General features: G+C 34.4%; 1 protein-coding gene and 1 long non-coding RNA gene across 17 annotated transcripts in view; both read left to right on the plus strand.

Annotated features, from left to right (window-relative positions):
* Positions 1-12,260, plus strand: part of LOC125753985 (uncharacterized) — a 38,747-nt gene extending 26,487 nt beyond the window's left edge. The window contains exon 3 of the long non-coding RNA XR_007407071.1: positions 11,829-12,260. This is a non-coding gene — a long non-coding RNA (uncharacterized LOC125753985). The remainder of the gene's footprint in view (positions 1-11,828) is intronic.
* Positions 1-24,178, plus strand: part of CNBD1 (cyclic nucleotide binding domain containing 1) — a 539,688-nt gene that overhangs the window by 159,084 nt on the left and 356,426 nt on the right. The gene's annotated exons all lie outside the window — the stretch shown is intronic.

Consider the following 24,178-nt stretch of genomic DNA (forward strand, 5'->3'; position numbering starts at 1 on the left):
AAAAAAAAACAGGGCAAAGGAAGCTTTTGTGTGATGCAAGGAACTCCTTTTTGTCTGGGTCTTGTGTCTGTAGACTAGGGCTATTAGGAATAATGCAGCTATGAAGATTCTTGAGATGTCTCTTAGGGCATGTAATGTAGTTCTTTTGGATATATGTCTAAGAGTGAAATTCTTAGATCATAATAATGTAGGTGAGATTTTAACTTTGGTAAATACTGCCATCCAATTTTCCAAAATTGGTGTAACTATTTTAACTCATAACTCCTGTGTGTATGTTTCCAGTATACTATATCTTCATCAAAATTTGACTTTTCTCCCAAAATTTGATATTGATCGATCTTTAGTTTTCCTAATATTGATGGGTGTGGAGGTATCACATTGTTTATTTAGTATGGCTTTCTCTGGTGATCATTGTATTTGAGCATCTTTTCACTTGTTTATTGACAAGTCAAATACAGTATTTAATGGAATCTCTGTTCAAATATTTTGCCCACTTTAAGAAATAAAATTGTCTTTTTATTATTGAGGGTATAACCCCATTGTTGGTTATATATGTTGCAAATATATTCTCTCACTGCGCACTCTTTCAGAGTCTCTCTTTTATTTTTAAGATTTTATTTATTTATTTGACACAGAGAGAGAGGACAGCACAAGCAGGTGGAGCAGCAGGCAGAGGGAGAGGGAGAAGCAGGCTTCTCACTGAGTGGGGAGCCTAATGCAGGCTCAGTTCGGGATTCGATATAGAGTAGGATCCCAGGACCCTGAGATCATGACCTGAGCTGAAGGCAGATGCTTAACTGACTGAGCCACCCAGGCATCCCTGTTTTTATAGTCTCTTAATGTTATCACTTAATGAGCACACTTTTTAGTTTTGACACAGTCTAATGTATCAATCTTTTCTGGTTAGAAATTTGTGTCTTTTTTTAAAAATATATTTTAAATTGGAGTTTGATTTGCCAACATACAGTATAACACCTAGTGCTCATCCCCTCAGTGCCCGTAACCCAGTCACCCCATCTCTCCATCCACCTCCCCTTCCACCACCCCTTGTTTGTTTCCCAGAGTTAGGTATCTCTCATGTCCTGTCTCCCTCTCTGATATCTCCCACTCATTTTCTCTCCTTTCCCCTTTATTCCCTTTCACTATTTTTTATGTTCCAGAAAGAATGAGACCAAATAATGTTTGTCCTTCTCCGATTGACTTACTTCACTCAGCATAATACCCTCCAGTTCTATCCACGTTGAAGCAAATGATTGGTATTTGTCGTTTCTGATGGCTGAGTAATATTCCATTGTATACCTAGACCATATCTTCTGTATCCATTCATCTTACGATGAATGGACACCAAGGCTCTTTCCACAGTTTGGCTATTGTGGACATTGCTGCTCTAAACATTGGGGTGCAGATGTCCTGCCGTTTCACTGCATCTGTATCTTTGGGGTAAATTCCCAGTAGTGCAATTGCTGGGTCATAGGGTAGCTCTACTAAAGCTGTTCCTAAAGAAATTTGTGTCTTATTTAAGAAACCTTTCTCTACCAGAGGCTTAGGAGACATTTATTGTTACCATTTAAGGTTTATGGTTTGTCTTTCACATTTAGATCTACAATCCACCTGAAAATGTTTGAGATTTCATCCAATCTAGAGATTATATGGGAGTGAAATTGCAGCTTCATAGTATTTAGTTTTTCCATTGATGAACATGATTTTTTTCTCCATTAATTAGGCTTCTTCTAGTTTCTCTCAAAAATGTTTTATTTTTGCTATATTGAATGTCTTAGATTTATTTAATTTAGGTCTATATGTTATTTTTGATACTGTTGTGCATAGTATCTTTAAATATTTTTATTTGAGTTATAGAAATACAGTTGATTTTTATGTTGACTTGTATCTAGCAATGTTAACACTTATTATTTCTATTATTTTTTTCTGGATTATTTAAGATTTTTTACATGCAAATGTTTGCAAGCAACATTTTTCTCTATTTTCTATTCATATAATTTTTATTTCTTTTCCTTGTCATTTTACACTGGACCTATAGTCCACTATCACTAGGAGTGATGACAACTGTTATACTTCATTGTGATATAGGAGTATCAGGAGAAAGCTTTTAGCTTTATGTATGATAGATGTTTATTTTTAAATAGATATATTTCCCTTATCATAATAAAGATGTTATCTTGGATTCCTGATTTTTGTTTTTTGTTAAGATTTTTGAATTTTATTGAAATCTTTTTCTACATCTATTAAAATGATCATCTGGGCTTTTTCTCTTTTATCCTGTTAATGGTGAATTACATTGCTAGCTTTTTGAAAGCTAAACATCATTGATTCTTGTTATAAACCCTGCTTGGTCTTATTTATTAACCTTCTTATTTTTTCTGGGTGAAATTTGCTAGTATTTTATTTAAAAATGTCTAACTCATTTTCATGAGTGAATTTGGTTTCTAGTTTTCTTTACTTTGTAATGTCCTTGTAAATCTTTGTTCTTAAGGTTATACTGGTCTCATAAAGTAAACTGGGATTTCCCCTATTTTGTTTTCTGGAAGCATCTATGGAAGTTTGGTTTCTTTTCTTTCAGCACTAGAGATTGAGTGCCAATATAATATAATATGATGAGGAGCGTGATCTTGGCTCTTCCAATCACTGTGTATATTTGGGAGAAGTACATAACTTTTGTATGCCTCAGTTTGCTCATCTGTATGTCGGAATAATAGTAGTATCTCTCTCAGGGATTTAATGAGAATTAAACAAGTTAATATTTGCAAAACTCTTAGAATACTCTCTGGCACATAGTAAGCATATATGAAGTTATTCACTCGTTTAAAATATCTATCCAATGAGAAAAAGAAAGTTGCATTTATTTGTACTTCTTCAATTATTAGTGAGGTAAAAATACATAATATTACCCATATGCCATTTGTATTTCTTCTTTTTAAGCTGCATGTACATGGGGGTTTTAGAATATTTTTCCGTTTATTTTGTTATTTTGGGGCTTTAATAGCTCTCTGAGAGAGACTTCATTAGCCCGTGAGTCTAACTTCTGTCTTTCAATAGTCCACTGACATGCTAAAGAAAAATATACATATCTGTGGTGTAAATCAGGTACATTACACATGCAGCAACTTCAAGACATTTCTGGAAGACAGTACAGATGGGATGAAAAAGAGGAAGGCAGAGGTTTACCACTCATGTAGGAAAAGCTGTAACATTCTCACCATGAAGTGAGTGGGAACTACAGAGAAGGTTGAGTGACAGGGCAGGGAGTAGCTTTTATTAAACCTCTGAGAAATGCCCTAGTTTCTAGAGTCTACAGAGTGATGATTTCATAGTAGTAATTACAGCCTACATCTGGATGGTGTATTATTATTAGGGCCTGCTACAATTTGGCCCTAAGATATAGTTACTCTCCACACAGGACTTTTGACTGGTATTATTGGTAGTTTATATTTTTTAAAACTTAAATTATTAGGTACCCTACTTGTAATAAAATACTAGAATGTTATGGAAATATTAATTACAATTGTGATTATAACTACTCAGGTATATAGTTAAGTGTAATAAAGTTCTGAGCATCTAATGTCAGGAAAATATAACAGATTTAGTCAAGAAATTGAGGGACAAAAAAGAACTTGAGGGACAAACATTCATGGTGAAAATACAGAGATTATATGAACTGACTTCTTTGAGACTGTCTTGAATCATTTTGTGTGATTCGAATGAGGAATTGAGCATTCAGAAACCTCTAGGCTTTGTTGATTCCACAAGCACTTAGATGATTGTTCCTTGAAAACACTGCCAAAATAACTTGTTGGAAAAAAATGAGTTTATTGCTTACTGCAGAAAGGGAAATATCTATCTTGATAGTGTGTTAGTAGTGTATCAAAAGAGGGAGGGCAGAGGCAAGATATTTATGAAGCTTTGAGAGCCGTGGCTTAAAGAGGTTCTTTTCAATGTTTGGGCTTGATTAGGATTAGACAAGTTTCAGGATATATTTTGAGTGATAGATGCAAGGAGACAAAAATGTTGAGGCAAGAGTTTCTAAGTCTCTGACAGTCCGTGAGACTAGTTGAGCTATCTATTGTGTTTAGCTGAGTACTTTCATAAAGTTCCTAAAACGCCAATTGAATATATATATACAATTTTACTGAGGACTGAAAACTACATGAATGTAGCTGGTTTCATTTTTTAAAGCAGTACATTTACATCCTAAGTGATGTAATAAGGAACAAATGCCATGGACATAGCTTAAACGACCTAGAACCAATGTTTCTCCTCTGGCAAAATAAACATGATTAATTTGAGATGAATCATTCCATTGGACCCATTACTTCATCAAAGATATTCATATGTTTGGGTTTCTCCATTTATGAGAAGTCTGCTGTAGTTGGGACTAGTAAGATAAAAGGGACTAATATAGGCTACATCAATGGCTTTGACACTTTTGTTTGTATTTAAGACATCCTTACATAGAAAACACACACACACAAAACCCCAACAACAACCAAAACCAAATATCAGAGAGCCTAGTATGTGAAACAGCTGTAAATTTTCAAAAGCTATTTAGGCATAATTTGAGGTTATTCCAGAATAAAGGGTAAAGTGGTCTCCAATGATGTAGTCTATAGATCTGTAGAGTATCTGCTCTTAGAAGTTTATTGAGAATTACTTTAATATCAACTTTATGTAGGCAGAATTTATTTACAATAAACTGCATGCATTTAAAGTGCATAATTTGATAAGTTGTGGCAAATATAACTTTGAAACCATCAACACAAGATGAAAAAATCTTGTCACTTCCAAAAATTCATTGTTTCCATAAGAAGTCCATCCCTCGCTCTTCTCTTGGCCACGGGAAACTGTCACTTGCTTATTTACTTATTTATTTTGTTTCTATTTTTAAGATTAAATGGAATAAGACAATACGGATTCTGTGGCATATTTCTTTCACTCAGCTTACTGATTTTTAAAAAGATTTTATTTATTCATGAGAGAAGAGAGAGAGAGACAGGCAGAGAGAGAAGCAGGCTCCATGCAGGGAGCCAGATGTGGGATTTTGATCGCACCCTGAGTTGAAGGGAGGCGCCAAACTGCTGAGCCACTCAGGGATCCCCATCAGCTTACTGATTTTGAGATCACTTATGTCTTATACTAATCTGTTTCTTGTTAATACTGAATTGTTTTCAGTTATCAGGATATATTACATTTTGCTTATTTATTCATTATGTATTTGGGTTCACTCGTTTTGGACTATGAATAAAAGTGTTGTGATAATATTCGTACAAGTCTTCATAAATTCTTAGGACTAGAATGGCTAGATTATGGGAGGGATATTTTTAACATTTGTTGAAATCACTAAACAGTTTTCTAGTGAGGCTGTACCATCTTACATTTCCATTATTAATATATGAATTGCAGTTGCCTTTGTTATCTTTGTTAACACTTGGTATTGTCAGTCTTTTTAATTTTAGCTGTTCTAATGGATATGTAGGTGCATCTGACTAAGGATTTAATTTGCACTTCCTTGGGGATACTTGATGTTGAGCATTTTTTTCATGGGCATATTCACCATTTATATGTCTTCTTTTGTACATCTGTTCAAATCTTTAGCCCATTTTTTAAAAAAAGATTTTATTTATTTGAGAGAGAGAGAGAGAGAAAGCATGAATGGGGGGAAGGGGTGGAGGGAGAGACAAAAGCAGGCTCACCACTTAGTGAGGAGAACAGTGCAGGGCTCAATCCTGAGACCCTGAAATCTTGACCTGAGGCAAAGGCAGACACTTAATTGAGCCACCCAGGCCCCCCTAGCCCATTTTTTAAAAGAGCCGTTTATCTTCTTATTGAGTTAGAAGGATACCTTAAAGGGATAGAAATCTTTTTCCTGGGAAGATATTACAAGTATTTTTTTATTCTGTGGCTTGCAATATTGCTCTTTGCAAATATATATATGTATGCATGTATATATGTACATATATTTATGTATATATGAATATATATTAGCAAAGAGCAGAATATTTTTATTTCAATATAGTTTAATTTGTTAGGTTTTTCTGTTATGCTTCATGTTATTTGTGTTCTATCTAATCAATATTTGGCTAACTCGAGGTTGAAAGGTTTCCTTCAGTGTTTTTTTCCAGTTTTAATTTTTACATTCAGATTTTCCATTCATTTTGGGTGGCTTTTGTGTATGATGTGAGATAAGAGTTCATTTTGTCCATGTGGATATCCAATTGTTCTGACAATATTTATTGAAAAAACTTCACTTTCCCTACTGGCATCTCTTGGCACTATTTGCTTGAAAATCAATTGAACATATATTTGTGGGTCTATTTTTGAACTCTGTAATTGGCTTCACTCATGTGTATATTTGCTCTTTCATGAATATCACACTGTCTTAATTATTGTAGTTTTATGTGTCTTGCAATCAGGTAGGATATGTCCTCCAATTTTGTTCTTCTTAAAAATTAATTAGGATATTTTAGGTCACTGATTTTTTATGTAATTCTTAGAAAGAGAATATCAGTTTATTTTCTATTTTTCTGGAAATGATTGTGTAGGATTTTTATCATTTCATAATTAAATATTTCAGGGAATTGCCAGGGCACTGAACTTTCTCAGGAGTCTTCTTTGTGGGATGGTTTTGAATTACAAGTTATTTTTCTTAATAGATTATTAGGTCTATCAAGGTTTTCCATTTCACTTCAGTGAGCTGGGGTAGTTAAAATGTTTCAATGAATTTGTCAATTTCAATGACATACTCATTTTTTTCCCTTAAGGTTGTTCATGATATTAATTTAAGATTCTTGTAATATCTGTAGGAACTACAATGACTAATGTTTCTTCTCTCATTCTTGTATCAATAATTTGTGTCTTCTTTCTTTGTCACTGTGGTTAAAAGTTGGCCAATTTTCTTTGTCAAACAACGATCTTTGGTGTTCATTTGTTTTCTTTGTTTTTATATTCTCAAAATTTTTTTGCTCCTATCTTTTCTCTTGGTTTGTGATTATTTTGCTCTTTATTATCTTATTTCTTAAGATGGAGGTTTACATCATTGATTCAAAACTATTATTGTTTTGTAAATTAAGCTTAGTGTTCTAAAGTTTTCTCTAATCACTGACTTAGCTGCAATCTTTTAATTTTTGATATGTTGTATTATCATTTTCAATTAATTCAAAACATTTTCTAATTTTTCTTATTGATTCTTTTTGATTTGTGGGTTATTTAGAAGTGTATTGTTTAATTTCCAAATATTTGGGATTTTCCAAATATCTTTCTGTTATTTCTAGTCTAATTCCCTTCCATGTTTCCAGTTTTTTAAAAAATAAGCTTGTTTTGTGGTGCCTGGATGGCTGGGTTTGTTATCGGCTGCCTTCAACTCAGGTCATGATCCCACAGTCCTGGAATCATGTGCTGCAAAGGGCTCCCTGCAGAAGCTCCTGCTTCTCCCTCTCCCTCTGCCTGCCATTCCCCCTGCTTGTGCTCTCTCTCTCGCTCTCTCTGTCAAATATATACATACATACATACATACATACATACATAAATCTTTAAAATAAAAAAAAGCTTGTTTTATTACCATTCTGGGAAGTAGAGTTTATCTAAGTGAATATGACTTGTGCATTTTTCTCTTGTTGGGTAGATAATTCTATAATTGTGAGTGGATAATGTTCAGGTGTTCAGTCATTTCTCCAATTTTTCTAACTATGTATTTCTTAGATTACTCATTGAGGATTGTTGAAATTTCTAACAATAGTTATGGATTTATTTATTCCTCCTTTTAGTTCTATTAGTTTTGCTTCATGCATTTTAAAACTTTGCTATTAGAAGAACACACATTTAGCATATTAATGTTCTTGATCCCTTTATAATTATGTCACGTCCCTCTTAATCCTAAAAATTTTCTTTCTTTTGTTGCCTACTTTGTACATAGCCTCTGTAACTTGCTTTTGAGTACTGTTAGAATGGTATATTTTCCCCATCATTTTATTTTAAAATTATTTATATTTTTATGGTTAAAGTTGGTTTCTTGTCCTTTCCATATACCTCAATCTTGTGTGTATATGTGTATGTTTAATCCAATATCACAATCTCTGTATTTTAATTCTGGTGTTTAGACCACTTAAGTTCATCTAATATTACTGTGGTTGGATTTAAATCTTTCATTTTTCATGTTTTCTATTATGTTCCATTTGTTCTTGTTTTGTTTTTTTCACATTCTGCATTTTCTTTCGGATTGAGGATTTTTTATGATTCCATCTTATATCTCCCTTATTGGCTTATTAATTATGATTCTTTTTTTAAAGATTTGATTTATTTGACAGAGAGAGAGAGAGAGAGAGAGAGAGAGAGAACAAGGACAGGCAGAGGGAGAGGGAGAAGCAGGCTCCATCCCAGGACCCGATCACTACCTGAGCCAAAGACAGATGCCTTACTGACTGAGCCACCCAGGCACCCCAATTATGATTCTTTAAAAACTGTTTTTAGTAGTTACCTATAATTAACAATACACAAATTTAATTTATCATAATCTACCCTCAAATATTTATTTATTTTTATTTTTATTTTTATTTTAAATTTTTTATTTATTTATGATAGTCACACAGAGAGAGAGAGAGAGAGGCAGAGACATAGGCAGATGGAGAAGCAGGCTCCATGTACCGGGAGCCCGACATGGGATTTGATCCCGGGTCTCCAGGATCATGCCCTGGGCCAAAGGCAGGCGCCAAACCGCTGCGCCACCCAGGGATCCCTACCCTCAAATATTTAATACCACTTTGAATGTAGTGTTAAAACATTACAACAGTATATTTCCACTTTTCTAAAATTCTTGATACTACTTCTTTCATATATTTTATGTATGTTGTAAAATTCACAGGACATTGATACTGTTTTAGTTTTAGATAATAAAATGTCTTTTAAAACAATTAATAAAAATTTTTTAATATTTATTTTTATTTTTGCCATTTTCAGAGTCTGTAATTTCTTTATGTAGACCCAAATCCTTCCACTGGAAGAAATTGAGTTAATATTTCTTGTAGCACAGGCCTGCTGACAATGAATTGTCTCAGGGTTTGCTTGCCCCCAAACATGTTTATTTTACCTTTGTTTCTTATGTTTTGAGAGATGTTCTCTCTGATATAGAGTCTTAATAGGGCTTTTTTAAAATTCTATACTTTTTGGGCACCTGAGTGGCTCAGTTAAGTGTACAATTCTTGGTTTTGGCTCAGGTCATGATCTCAGGGTCTTGGGATTGAGACCCCCATTGGGCTCCCTGCTCAGCAGGGAATCTGCTTGAGATTTCTTTCTCCCTCTCCCTCTGCTACTCCCCTCACTTGTACATGTGCATTCTTTCATCTCTCTCTCTCTCTTTCTCTCTCTCTCTCTCAAACAAATAAATAAACTTTAAAATAGAAAGGTATAGGTAAGATATTAGGGTAAATAGTATTTATGTCTGGAAACAAGGTTGGATTCTTTGTTCAGCTTTTGGAATGGTGGATTGGGGTGAATTTTATTTTCTTCTTCTTTTTTTTCATTCTTTTTTTGTATGTGGTTACCTTCATTCTATTGTTTACTGTAAATTCCTCTAGGATTATTTTGTACTTAGGGTGAGGGCTCGGTTGCAAGTTTTCTTCAATATACCTGTTACACCTTTAGCTTTAGGCTTTTCCTGTGAGCTTGCGCTTCAGGGAGGTTATGTTTTGATGTTCTTGTACTTTATTCAGCAGGAGATTGCTGTTACTTGTTTCCTTGTGTTTATTAACCTGGAGTTGGAAGTTACAGGGAGTTTCTCTGCTGTCCTGATGCAGCCTTTGTCTTATGCAGGCCCTTTGTCCCTGGATTTTGGGAATTGGACTTTCCAGTGATTTTGGCCTTCCCCCAGTGGCGGGGTCTTGAACTGTCTGGACACAGGGAGCTTTCCTGCCCATACAAAGGAACGGAGGTTTTATTCACTGCCTTTCCATAGTTCCCAAATGCAGTGGTTCTCCACCAGTATCTTGAGGATGATAGACTTTGCTGCCTTTCCTGGAATGCTTTAAGGTTTGATTCCACGGTAGAGATAGGGGAGAGGGATCCAGGTAGGGCTTGATACTTTTTCTTCAATAGCTGTTCCTCCCCTTTTCTTCATCCTGAGCTGCTACTAGAATCGCTACTAAGGTCTTAGGGAGGTCAGTGAATTTTCCATGAATGGATGTGAACTCTCATGGAGTCTGACGCTCCTATGGGTTTTATAAGAACATTATAGCCCTCACTCACATTTTTAAAGAAATTTTAAGGTGATTTTTAGCCGGATTCTTACCAAATCGTGTAGATTCTTACTGGGATTCTTACCCACTGCCTCTTCCTCCTGTGTTTTGCCTCAGCTTGTGACTCTCTCTCACTTGGACACATCTGACTTTCCTTAGATTTCAGTCAAATTTTTTTGCCTTGCAACCCCAGCTCTCTGATCTGGTTTTTATTTTATTTTATTTTATTTTATTTTATTTTATTTTATTATTTTATTTTATTTTATTATTTTATTTTATTTCTGCTGGTTTTTAAAAAGAGAATTATACTTTTGTTGATTATTTGGTTTTCTCTGGTTCTTAGAGCATGAGAGAGACATTCTTTTTAGTTTCTACTTGCTAAGCAGAATGCAAATAAGATTTTTAAAAGTAGAAAAGGAAGGTACATGGGCAGGGAGCAGAATATTTTGTAACAAGTATATGGAGATATTTCTGAAGCAATAATTATTATGTTCAGATTTTCAGATGCTACCATTTTGAAATACTGTCCCTTGGGTAGTGCAAATATTATAAACCTGCTTTCAAAGGCCAAAACATTGTTTTTTTTTTTTTTTTTTCAAAATGATGGTTCTACAGAAAATAAAATAACTCTAGAGCTTATGGAATTACATTTATGAAAATACAGATTATAGAATTGAAGTTAAACCATAAAACAAAATATTCTAATATATTTCTTATAGTCATTATTTAGCTTTTGAGAGATTCCCAAGGTGTTGCTAATCAGATCTTTTGCAAGTTCAGTAATTGACTGCATTTGAATACTTCAGTAGCTGCATGTAAGAGAAAATCCAATTTACACTGCCTTAAACTGAAAAGTAAATCACTTTTTCCTAAAACCAAAAGTCCCAGGGCATTAAGAACTTTATGCACAGATTGAAAGAGAGGTTCATAATGTTTAATGGGGCTACAGTGACAATTCTCTTCAATTCCTCCTCTTGGCCTTCCTTTGGGTATCAGCTTAATCCTTTGTCTAGCTGAACTACTCCATACCTTACATTTAGACATAGTACTGTCAAAGGAAAGAAAAGCACCCAGCATTCAAAACAAAAACTCAAAATCTACTCTGTTTAAATCAGGTTTGGTCACATGACTACTTTTGAATCAATCACTGTCCCCAAAGGGATGTGACATGATTCCTGGATTGGCCAAAACGACAAGATTCTTTCCTGGAAGTGGCAGTGAATTCAGCTACTTTAGAATAAAATAAAATACAAATGAGTATCAGGAATTACCTGGGAAGCAGAAACATCGATGTTAGTGAAACACTTCTTAGTATCTATTATACATATTTTTTGAATACCTAGTGGGTATGAAGAACCAAAACTAGACACATTGAAGATTTAAAGTGAATGGAAAAAATTCACTATCTACATCAAAAAATAGAGCAAAATATGGCATTGTGTGGCAAAATAGCAGTAAGCATATTGTTGAGGGATATTGTAAGACAAAAGTCTTGGATATTCTTCCATTGAAATATATTCCTGAGAGTCTTAGAATTTTAGAACTTGGAATTACTTGAGAGATCATTGAGTTTACCTTTTTATTTTACAGATGAGGTAACAGAGACCAGAGATACTAAATGACTTGACAAAGGTCATGTGGGTGGCAGGTGTTGAAGCCTGGGAGAGAACACAATTTCTTTGGCTGTGAGTCTGCAGCTCTTTCCATTACCCCATGTTTATTCTGAAAAAGAAAAATTTTGTGATCACATTATGTGCACATAGTCATTTGTCACTATATAATGGCTTTTTTGAAGTGATAAATTGATTGCAAAAGTTCTATCCTCTTTTCCAAAGGCCAGGTTGTATGCATGCCTGCTTATGACTGTAACTTTCAAATTGAAAGGCATATTAGTTTTTTTCCCCATGTTTCAAAGACATTTTTCAAATGTTTCACCTTTGACATTGCCACCTACTAATACTTATGAATATTAAGTAATGTTAGAGGTTAATGGATTGCTAATGATGGATTGTTGTAATTCAATTGGCCCCTTTTGGCATGAAATGCCCAATAAAATGCTCTTTGCATAGCAAAACTAAGTAGTCTTAGTTATATTGTGCCTGACTGAGGACAGTGGGATGCTTTATCTATCCATATGCCATAGCTATCTGTTGGGATAATATTAAAAGAGCATTTGTGACTTTTATAAGTTATTTTATAAATTATTGATGAATATCAGATTTTCTGTACCCTGACATTTAATAGTCATAACTCTTTTTAGTAGTGCTTGTTTTAAAATACTGTGCTTAAATAATTTAACTTTTTAATAATATTTAATCATGATAATTTTAAATAATTCCTGGAGGAAATATTTTATTGTTAAAAGTAGTAATAGTATTATGATTAAAATTACTAGGGAGGAGGGGGAATCCCTGGGTGGCTCAGCAGTTTAGCGCCGCCTTTGGCCCAGGGCGTGATCCTGGAGTCCAGGGATCAAGGCCCACATCAGGCTCCCAGCATGGAGCCTGCTTCTCCCTCTGCCTGTGTCTCTGCCTCTCTAATTCTCTCTCTCTCTGGGTCTCTCATAAGTAAATAAATGAATATTTAAAAAAAATAAAGATGTAAAAAAAATACTAGGGAGGAGTAAATTTTGGCATTGATTTTATTAGCATTTTGTTATGAAAAGCTCTCATTAACCTTATATCTCTTTATAAAGGTAAGAGAGTAATTTTTTTGAGAAATGGGTTTAAAAGCCAAGTCTCTTTGAAAGCAAATTGAAATGTTTAATGCAGTATAACAAAAAAATAATTAAGCATTTATATTGTTCTTGATATTTTGGTGCACAGAAGTACAACGAAAAAAGAATCTCTAACAAAACTGACAATCTTAGAGAATAAATATGGCATGAACATGAGTAATTATATACTGTCAAATATGATATTGATAATGAAACTGGGCTCTTCGGCTCTCTAAACAATATAAATTGACAAGAAGCCAGGTGTGAGTTCCAGGCAAGTCTTTTTTGGGACTTATGCTCTAGTACAAAGGTAAGAATCCTTAGGCTGGCTTTCTGAGGAGAGATTGAGGAGAGCTTTAAAGAGCCTTAGGAAAAGGAGTGAAGTCTAAATACATAGAGGTGGGATTTTTTTCTTTTTTTTTTGGCGTCTGTGTACTTAAAGATCATGCTTCTTCATGTGTTGCATGTCTAATTAGCCTGTTAAATCTCTACCCTTGCACATGATGTATAGTATTATGATGAGGGAGAAAGTTCATAAAAGATCAGTGCTGGGGAACAAAAAAGAAAACAAAGAATTATAGAACACAAAAATAGACTTAGAGAACCCAATGACTCCATCAAACATAATAACACTCATAGGAGTCCTAGAAGAAGAAGAGAGAGAAAGGGGACAGAAATTTTATTTCATTAATAATAGCTGAAAACTTCCCTAATCTGGTCCATTTTGGTATAGAATGATTTGGTCAGGTTCTGGCAGCTGAGCTTCTTTTTTAGGTGAATATCCTACTTTTGTATTTTCATGGGCTTACTCAGCAGGCATGTGTTTCAGCTCTTCTTTCAATGGACCTGGCCAAGGAATGCTGTATTTTGTGATTAAGTGTAAGGGGACCTGAGTCTAATCCTTGCTCTGTCTTCATATGGGCTATATGAATAATACATAGTGATTTGATAATACAGGAAATAAGATGGCTTCAACGAGGGAGATTTAGGGAAAACTTCATAGAGAAGAATATAGTTGAGGTAGGCTTTAAAAGGATTAGTAGAAGACAGAAAACAAGAAACAACAAGGCTCGAAGGTAAGAAGGATCCTAGAATTCTCAGGAAGTCTTGTTTGGTGGGAAAGATAGATCTTTGAAGTGAAGTAGGTGGAATGACAGACAAAAAAACAGGTTGAATATAGTGGAACTGAATCTAAAAGTGCTGAGAGTAGTAATAGATTAACCATAGACTTGATTCTATAGCCAGTGGTAGTCATTGAAAGTATGGCCTTAGGGTCACATGGCCAAAGTACCTAAGTATACCTGAAAGAATATTTTTCTGTGGCTGTATGGGATGGATTTAAGTATATGTGTGTAAGGGGTGGGAAGACAGGGGCATGGAAAGAATCAATTGAGGTTATTTCATATTTCAAACCAAATATGTTAAGTTCAGTCTGGAAATGGGAAGTGGAAACAGAGATTAAATATAATTAACATTCTAGAAATTGACTTGGTAGGGCATGGGCTAAATGAAGGTATGTCTGGATTTATTGGGGATTAAATATAATTTAATAAAGAATCTCAGAAACTTTATGAAAAGTGACAAAAATGAAGTTAGAATCAGCCATTGAATTTATTAATTGAAAACCCTTTTTATAAGGATCAGTTCTTTATAGAGCCTTAGAGGTGCAATCATATTGCTAAGATTTGAAGAGTAAGTGAGAGGTGAAAAAATGGGCTGGGAATTACAATTTAGCCTTATTTTTTCCCAAAGAATTTTTCTTTCCTTCTATTTAAAAATTGTATAATATTAGACTTTGAGACTATTGAAAATGTAACTTGTTCATGCAGAATGACTTTCATTAGTAACATGTAGATATTTTATAATACAGCTAGTCAATTCCTCAGATGGATATTCAGATACAGTCTTAATTTCCTATTTATGGAAATCCAGGTTGAACATATTTCTTTTTATTTTCATTTTATATGTCTCATTTTTCTATTTTATTTTTTTATGAATACAAATGTAAAGTGAATAAACCTTTAAAATGTTTTCATTTAATCACTTGGTGGTTCTACTATACCCTTTCAAAGAATGTAATGTTTCTATTTTATATAATTACTATTTAATTGGTGTACAATTTGTGAGTGAGGGGGAAAAATAATTTATAAGGATAAGTAAACAATGATTTAAGAATGGGCAAAACAGAGCATATATTATAAAGATAGCTTCATATAAGATTATTTCCTTTTTGTCATTCTCTAATATATCCCCAAGAATGTTAATTTATCTTGAATTATTGCCTTGTGTGGAAGTTAATAACCTTCTAAGGATGGTTGACTGATGACAATGTAGTATTCACCAATATCTGACAAAGATAAGTTATTGGAAATGCATTAATTTATCAGAATATATCAGTTTCCAATATACTATAGAATTAAGAACATATATTTTTTTCAAATAACACATTTAAAGTTTGAATTGTCTGCAACTGAATTCTTAGTTTGCTTATCTTCAAAGTTCTTTTTATTTTTCCAACTTTATGAAGGAATAATTGACAAATAGAATTATATATATTTAAGGTGCACAGTATGATGATTGGATATACATATACATTATGGAATGATTACTACATTTCAGTATACTATATTGTTATTATGTATTGAATCAATTCTTAGATGTAAGAATTACGGTTAGATATATTAATTTAATTTTCCAAAGGACAAAACTAAGAGAAATTAAAGTATGCAGGAACAAAGACATAACAAGAGAAATAGGCTAGGGATTTAGATCTACTGATTTCACTTCTCACTCTAGTCAGCCTTCCATCCTTGAAGAATAATTTTATTTATTCACTAGGAAAGTTCTTGCTTGTCTCACATTTTCAGTTTAGAGAAACTACATCAGATTTAGTATTTCTGGGATTAATTGATAATTGCAAATTTTAACTGGCACATATATAAAAATTTCCCCTCTCCTACTTATTGTGCAGTCCACTTTTATTTTCTGTGCTGGCTCCATTTTTTGTACCTGACTGCTAAATTCTGGTAATTTTCAGGGCTTATTGTTTCTTACTTACTCTATTAATTTTTCTGGGCCACCAGTGACTTAGAAAAGAGTCTAAAAGTCATCCTTTCATCGATTTGTAACCCCAGATGTTACCTCTTTTCTGAGTTTCAAGTCTCTCAGTTCTGAAATTGAATGTCTCATGGTCACCCATATTCAACATTCTCAAAAGTTAACTTATCATCTCTCCACAACCTTCTAATTTCAGACTTGCTCTTCCTCCAGTATTCCCTCTCTCAGTAGATGAAGGGCCTTTTATCATTAGTGTAGTTACATAAAACAGAAGCCTGAGAGTTGTCTCTATTCCTGTTCTCTCTCATTCATGTCTGCCACTTTGAATTTATCTCAATGTGTCTTTTTGCTGTTACTTCCTAAATATCTATGACAGGGGCTAAGTGTTATATGAATAAACATGATTTTTTCATCTCCTGACATCTAAGATAATTATGTCCTTATTTTACCTTTTTTAAATTTTTTTTGCATGTGATTTTTTGGCAACTCTTTTGTTGTATAGAATTTGGTAAATGGTCAATTCTTATAGGAAATGCATTAAATGGAGCTTTCCATTTGTGGGGAACTTGGATTGTTGTTGCAGATGTCTGGAGTGGCAATTTTCTGGCCACCTGTGAACAGCAAATGGCAGCAGGACATGGAATGCCTGGTGGTCCCTGGGAGAAAGCAAGTAAATAGCATGGTGTTTTACAGTGGTTGAGGTATTGACAGTAATGGATTGACTGGAAAAACTCTCTAGCTGGGAGAGAGCAGCCTGTTGACAGGAAAAGCTGATTTCCAAGAGTAGGGAATTTTTCTATTTTAAGATTTATTTATTCGTTTGAGAGATAGAGAGAGTGAAAGAGAGTGAGAACTCATGAGTGGGGTGAGGGGCAGAGGGAGAGGGTAAGAATCTCAAGCACACTCCCTGCTGAGTGGGGATCCTGATGCAGGGCTGATCCCAGGATCCTGAGATCATGACCTGAGTTGAAACCAAGAGTCTGATGCTTAATCAACTGTTTCCATCAGTAAGAAACAGTAGGAAAGAGAGTGTATTAGTCATGGTTCTCTGGAGAAATAGAACCAATAGGATGGCTATGTAGAGATAGGGATTTATTTTAAGAAATTGGCTCATGTGACTGTAAGGCTGGGAAGGTCAAAATCTGAAGCAAACACCAGAGAACCAAAGACTTGATACAATCAAGTATCAAGCATTTCTTGTTGCTGCTGTAACCAATGTTGAGCATCAAGATCTGGCTCTTGAATCTTCTGTGTACCCTATTGTCAAATGCCTCTGGGTTTCTGCCAGTTGCACTTAATTTTGACATATTGGTCTGACTGGTTCTGGATGAGCTTCTTGGTCCTATTTTTAACGATCTTGGGCTTCACCAGAGGTCTGAGGGCAGCCATGATGCCCAGCAATCGATGGCTGCCACCGCTGCAGGCGGCGCTAAGAAAGAGTGTATGTTGCATTTTTATTTTTTTAATTTTTTTTTGTATGTGGCATTTTTAAAGGAAATTTCTGTGAGCAGTAGTTTGCAAAGTTCTCAAGATATTCCTTTATAAAATATAGTAAAGATCTCCATGATTTTCAGAGTTTTTATTAATGTTTAATCCAATTACAGGCCATGTAGAACATCAACTTCATTTGAACGACATATTTAATACATCCACCTCGTTTTACCTCATTTGCTGCCACACTTCAATTTGGGGAGTTGCTTCCTGCCTGAAGGATCTGTATTGGTTACCCATCTGGTCTCTCAATAGTTACTATTTTCCCTTTCTTCATCTTTTCTTCATGTATCAGTTTATGAAGTTTATATGGCTTCCAAAGACACAGATTTGAGTGTTTTAAAATGAGTAGCCTGAATACTTGGTATTGATTCTAAGCTTCTTACCTACATTTCCAATTTCATCTTGTATCACTTTCTCCTACTATCTCTGCTTTAAGTGTTCTAGGTTTATTGCATTATGACCTATACAGTTCCAATAATTACCCCCCCCTTATTTCCCAGAGATCTCTCACTGTCTCTCCTTTCAGCCCTACATATTCTTTTCCTATGATTACAATAGGAAATGACTTCTATTTCCTTAGGTTTCCTTAGTTTTGAATGTCACTTTATCAGGGAAGTCTATACTAATTTTAGGGACTAGATTATTTCCTCTTTAAATGCTTCCATATTACCCTACACTAATCATTTGTATATAAAATTGATATTGCCTTGAGGCATATTGGCACACAGTAGGCCTGCAATATAACTCTTGAATTCATGGCAGGATCTACTTCAGAACACTCTTGACCAGTACAGTCTCTGCCATAACGTTCTGCTTTTCTGAGAGTGACGACCCCCTACCCTACCACTTCTCCCTTAATTGCAAGGGAAGGAGATACTTTGTAGATCATCCAGGTGCATTGATAATTGTGTTTGGAATTCAGATATGCAAAAATACTAATGGCTCAGGCTTCTCGGAGTAAGGTGGCTTTGGGATCACTTTTTAACTTTTTTCCTCTCTTTCTCAAAAGGCAGCTATTAGAAGAGGTAGAGATGCTACAGAAAGGAAGGGCCCAAGTTTTGGAAATATTAAGCACAAACTCTTAGGTAAAACTCTTCTTAGATCTTAGAGCAAATGTTTCCTTTTCCTGTTATTTCCTTGATGTTTCTTTCGTTCTTTAATGCTTTCAAAATTTATTTATTTATTTACTGGTCCGGTTCACTTTCTTAGAATGGTTAAAAATAATTTACAAAAGAGAAGGGTTGTCATATTTACCCATTTATTCATTTCATAGTCAGGTTGCTAATTTTTAAAATTTCCAAATTACCTCTTGCCCTGTGGAGCATTGGATAACCTGGTCCCATTGCTATGCCTATTAAGTCTTTGCTCCTGTGAACCTTGTGTGCATAGAGGCAGCAGGACCCCAAGATTTTAGTAGAGAAATAAAATTTTCAGAAATTTTTTGCCCAATGCAGTTCTGTTAAATCTGCAAAAATAATTTATGCATTGTGAGCAAATGTCTGTAACCTTCTAAAACATCACATTCACAATAGCATACCCTCTTCACCTAAACTGCAAAAGCTTCAGATTAAATGAAGGTTAATTATGTTTCCTACTGTGTTTTGTTTTCACAAAATACAAGATGCAGAGCAAAATAACTTAGTAGCTGCACATTAGAATTACCTTTTACCCTATTTTAGGGGCTAAGGGATTGTTTAGTTTGGATTTGGATTCCTGGGAAACCTAGGGCTTTCCTAAGATAATACACTTGACAGCCTACATTGAACATACTAAATTGATTAGGAGATAAGCTTATGCTTTTTTGGATAGCTTCCTATTTGAATATTGTCTTTTTTTCTTATTTTCCTTCACTGTAACTAGATTAGATATCTCTCTGCTATTATAACAATCAATAAATAGCTTTTATTTTTAACTTGTGATTTTGCATCATAATTACTAGATTATGTGTCTATGTCCTCTACTAAATTGCCTGTTGGCAAGGCAACAATCTTATTGTCCTTGTAACTAGGCGTATGGCAGGCACTCAGTTATTGCCTTCTGAGTGAATGACTATGTAATTGTTTTTGTGTTTGGAACATCCCTTGTTTTTTTTGTAGTATTGAGTGTAACCTCAGAGGATGATAAGTAACAGTTGTTAAGCAATTGGTCTTTTTTCTGTTCCTAAAATCACTCTTACACTCTGAAGCAATCAGTCCTTTCATGTATTTTTAAATATCACAGTAAGGGACTATTTTGTGGGAAATCAAACAGGAGCTGTATTAGTCACTCAGACTGCCATAACAAGAAGATATAGACTGGGTGTCTAAAACAGCAAAAATTTATTTTCTGACAATTCTGGAGGTAGGGAAGTCCAAGATCAAGGTGCTGGCCAGTTGGGTTTCTAGTGAGAGCTCTCTTCCTGAACTGCGAAGGCCACCTCCTTGCTGTGTCATCACATGGCAGAGAGAGAACCATTTTTCAAGAGTGAGCCCTTTGGTGTTTCTTTCTATAAGGACACTAATATTATCAGATTAGGTCCCTACCCTGTGATCTCATATAACCTTAATGACTAATTCTAAATATATTTACATTTGGAGTTAGGGCTTCAACATAGGGATTTTGGGAGGACACAATTCAGTCCATAGCAGAGACATCAGAGAATTTTTAATTTAAAAGTATATTTTTAACGCAGAAAGAGCATGATTGAATATGAGGAACCTGAGAGAACTCAGTAAAACTACAAATTTGTGCTGGAGTGCTTTCCTTCCACCAATTTCCTGCCCTTCAGATGAGAAAAGGATAGGAAAAACAATGCATCTTTCATCCAGTGACTTAGATTCTGAGTTCCAGATTACAAGAAAGAAAATAGAGTCAGGGTGGTAGAAAAGTTCATAGAGCAGGCCACGATGAGGGAGCTTTGTTTCTTCTGATTCTGCTCTTTTCTCTTCCTCTCTTATAGCCTCTAGTTTACAAAGTTGTGCATAGTAATTATAGCAGTTTAAGAGGAAATTCGAGGGCAGCCCTGGTGGCGCAGCGGTTTGGCGCCGCCTGCAGCCTGGGGTGTGATCCTGGGGACCCGGGATTGAGTCCCACATCGGGCTCCCTGCATGGAGCCTGCTTCTCCCTCTGCCTGTGTCTCTGCCTCTAAAAAAAAAAAAAAAAAAAAGGAAATTCGAGATAAGGCACATTTAAATGCCAAAAGTAGGGCCTGGAGCACTGGATTAACTGGAAATTAATGCAAGAACCAAAGGAAGTTCAAGGTACACCAGGAAGCAGACATAGCTCCCTTAATCACATGGCTTTCCTCCCATTTGACATTTTCCTTTCCAGAGCATTCCCTAAGCATTAACAGTTCACTTTTGACGAGGGAAAAAAGTTTATAGGATGTGTTGAACTTTCTGGGGTAAAGGAAAGTGTTGGATTTTCTGAGTATCTCCTTATGCAGTGAACCTTTTATATGTAAAGTTCATTTTGTTTTTCCATTTCAACTCTGTTTTTGACATGTTCCTTTTTTCTTTTAATTTTGTATTTATAATGTTTAAAACTAATTTTTGAATTATTAGTTGGACTAAAATTAAGTCTGAGGAGTAAAAAATTTCTGTGATTTGCAAAAGAAGAAACTGAGGTTCACAGCTAATGCAACACAGGAGATCACATACCTTGCAATGAATGGGTAAAGCTGTCTTTCATATCCAAGAGTGACTAACTCCAAAGATGTTGTCTTTTCATATAAAACACTTCAATGTGTACCAAGAAAAACATTTATGTTTCTCTACTTGACAAGCATAAGCTCTGTCTTCATAAACCATTAGAAATAATTATAGTCTTCACAGTGGGGCAGAAGCAGTTTTCTGCTTTGATGTATGTCTTGTAGAGAAGAATAACATTTTAACTATGATTTTGACTTTGTTCTTCATTAGTTTACATCCTGTTGAGTGTTTCCTCTTACTGCTTTATTCTGAAGAATTTTAGTGCAACGCATGTCACCACAAATTTGATTAGATTAACTGGCATTTGATTGTGCTTTGCTTCAAACTTCCCTCCTTGTTGCCTCAGGTGTTAGCTTTTTAGGATTTCCTGCAGTGATCAGCAACTAGGGAGATTTGCACTTTTGACATCCTAACAGGTAAATTAACTTCTTGATCCATCAAATTCCACTAGAGTCGTCATAATTCTGACTGTGTTGTGACATGCAACCATTGTAAAGTATTTTAAGAGGGTTGGAGATTGATAATACATAAACATGTATGTTTATAACATTATATGCCACTCTTTGCATATTGATGTAGAAAAAAACCATCTCATTTTGTCAAAGAAAAATTCTTAGGTATGACCAATAACTTATATTGGAAAAGTGTGTAATATGCTATGATAGATTGCTATTTAAGCATTCCTATAGGAAAATTATAATAACTCATGAATATTTTGTGTAGAAAGAAAGTGGTGTGAGAATAGGTTTGAAATACTGGTTATTCCAAATACTGATTCTATAGTCATAAGCAAGCTTTAGTTTACTCACTTCTAAAAACATTTAAATAATAATAGTAATAGGTTTTCTTTTTAACAAACGTTAATTATGATTCTTGACAAAACATTTGACCAAATATTTAAAATAAAATTGTGCACAAAATAGAAATGGTTTTGCTATGTATGATTTGCAGTTTTGAGTTTTAGCTGAATAAACAAATTCTACAATGAATAATAAGTATCCTGGAAACAAGATAAAACTAATCTAGACTGGGGAGATAAGGTAGTTCTGAAGAAGAGACTTCTTGGAAGACAAAACTTACAACATGACTATATAATATCTGTGTGGAGAGAAAGACTTAAAGACATGAAGGTCTTTGAAGGAGGTAGATAGAGACAATAATATGCAGAAGATTATAAGACATATTAGGGGTTTGGATTCTACCCCAAGATCAAAGGGAAGTTGCTTAGGATTTGATTCATTTATTTATTTATTAGTTCAACTACTCATTACCAGCCTTGTGTTAGGCACTCTTCTGGGTTCAAATAACAAAACCCAAAATTATTACCTTCATGCTTATATTCTAGTGGGAGAAGACTATTTAAATATAATAAATTGATTATATTCTTTTTTTTAAATTGATTATATTCATAATGAGAAAATCAACAATATTGGGGGAAAACAAGATTTAAAATATGGGGCAAACGTAATAGTCTGCAATTTTAGGAAAAAAAAATCAGAATGGCAGCCACATGCCAAGTAGATAGGAGAGAAGTAGAGCAGGTCAGAGAGTGGCCAGACCATATAGGACTCTTTAGGTCATTGTAAAGGTCATTGAACAGATTTTTGGCAGAGAAGTAACATTACCTGTTTTACATTTTAAGGGGATAACTTTGATGACTGAGAAAAATAGTGGAATGGCAGTGATAGAAGTTGCAGAATCAGTGAGGGCCATTGTAAATACCAAGATAAGAAATAGTGACCAGGGTGGATTTGATTAGCTTGAAAGGCAAGTTGTAGACATATTCTTGGATATTTTTTGAGAGGTATTGAGCATTTAATGTTTCCTAACAGTTTGAGTGTATGATAAAATAGAATATTCAAGGAAAACCCCAGCATTTTTATCTGAGCAACTGGAAATAACCAATAACAATAACTGAATAACTGAATAACTGAATAACTGAATAACCAATAACCAATAACTGAAAAGTTCAGTTACAACATGTTAGGTAATGTAACATTAAGAGTTTAAATTTTGACATAATCATATTTGAGATAATTAACAGATTTTCGAGGGGAAATCATAAATAGTGAGTTAGAGATAAATGGATATAGGAAGAACAGCTATAAATATGCTCATTGTTAAAGCCACTTGATAGATGATATCACTAAAGAAATGCTTGTAGACATAGAGATTGCAAAATTGATTAATGGCATAATTTTAATGTTAGGAAGTCTGGAAGAAGATTAAGAACCAGGAAACTAACAAGAAAAGGCCAGTTAAATAGGAGGAAAACAGAGGAGTGTATTTACCTAGAGGACAAGTGTAGAAAGTGATCCCAGGCTGGAGTGTCAAATTCTGTTAAAAGTTTGGGTAAGTTGAAGACTGAGAATTGACCATTAGGTCTAGCAAGGTGGGGCTATTGGTAACGCAAATAAAATAAGTTTCTGTGCAGTTGGGCTATTACATGTCATACTAGAGCATCTTTGTCATGCTGGTCAATCTACGGATAACAATAATAGTACCTAAATAAACTATTGTAAGATGTTTTAAAAGAAAACAACTATTTGAAGAAACTGGAGAGTAACTCAAAACATGCAGACGCTTTTGGGAATGTGATCTTTGAGGAAAGAAAATGATACCAGATGAAATTTGTGAGTTTGCAATTTTTTTGTGATGGAAAGTCTCAATGTGGCGCATGAGGATAGTAGAAGGTAAAGTTTTAAAGGCTTGTGTTGTCAGAAGCCAGAGTTCTGAGTTGACAAAATAGTTGGAAAATTTAAGAGGAAAACTATAGAGTGAAGCCAGACTTTCTCTCATCTATGTGATAACTAAAATCTATGTCATAGCTATACTAAAATCTTTGTCTTCCCATTGTAGAGAATTTTCCAGTTTTTCTAGTAAAAGTAGCATCTGGAAAAAGGAAATAAGCAGACACTTAAGCTGCATATTACAGAAAAATAGATTTTGCAGTTGAATCTAAAACCTCAGCACCTTTCAAAGAA

This window comes from Canis lupus, chromosome 29 (assembly GCF_003254725.2).
Source record: "Canis lupus dingo isolate Sandy chromosome 29, ASM325472v2, whole genome shotgun sequence".
Lineage (NCBI taxonomy): Eukaryota > Metazoa > Chordata > Mammalia > Carnivora > Canidae > Canis > Canis lupus.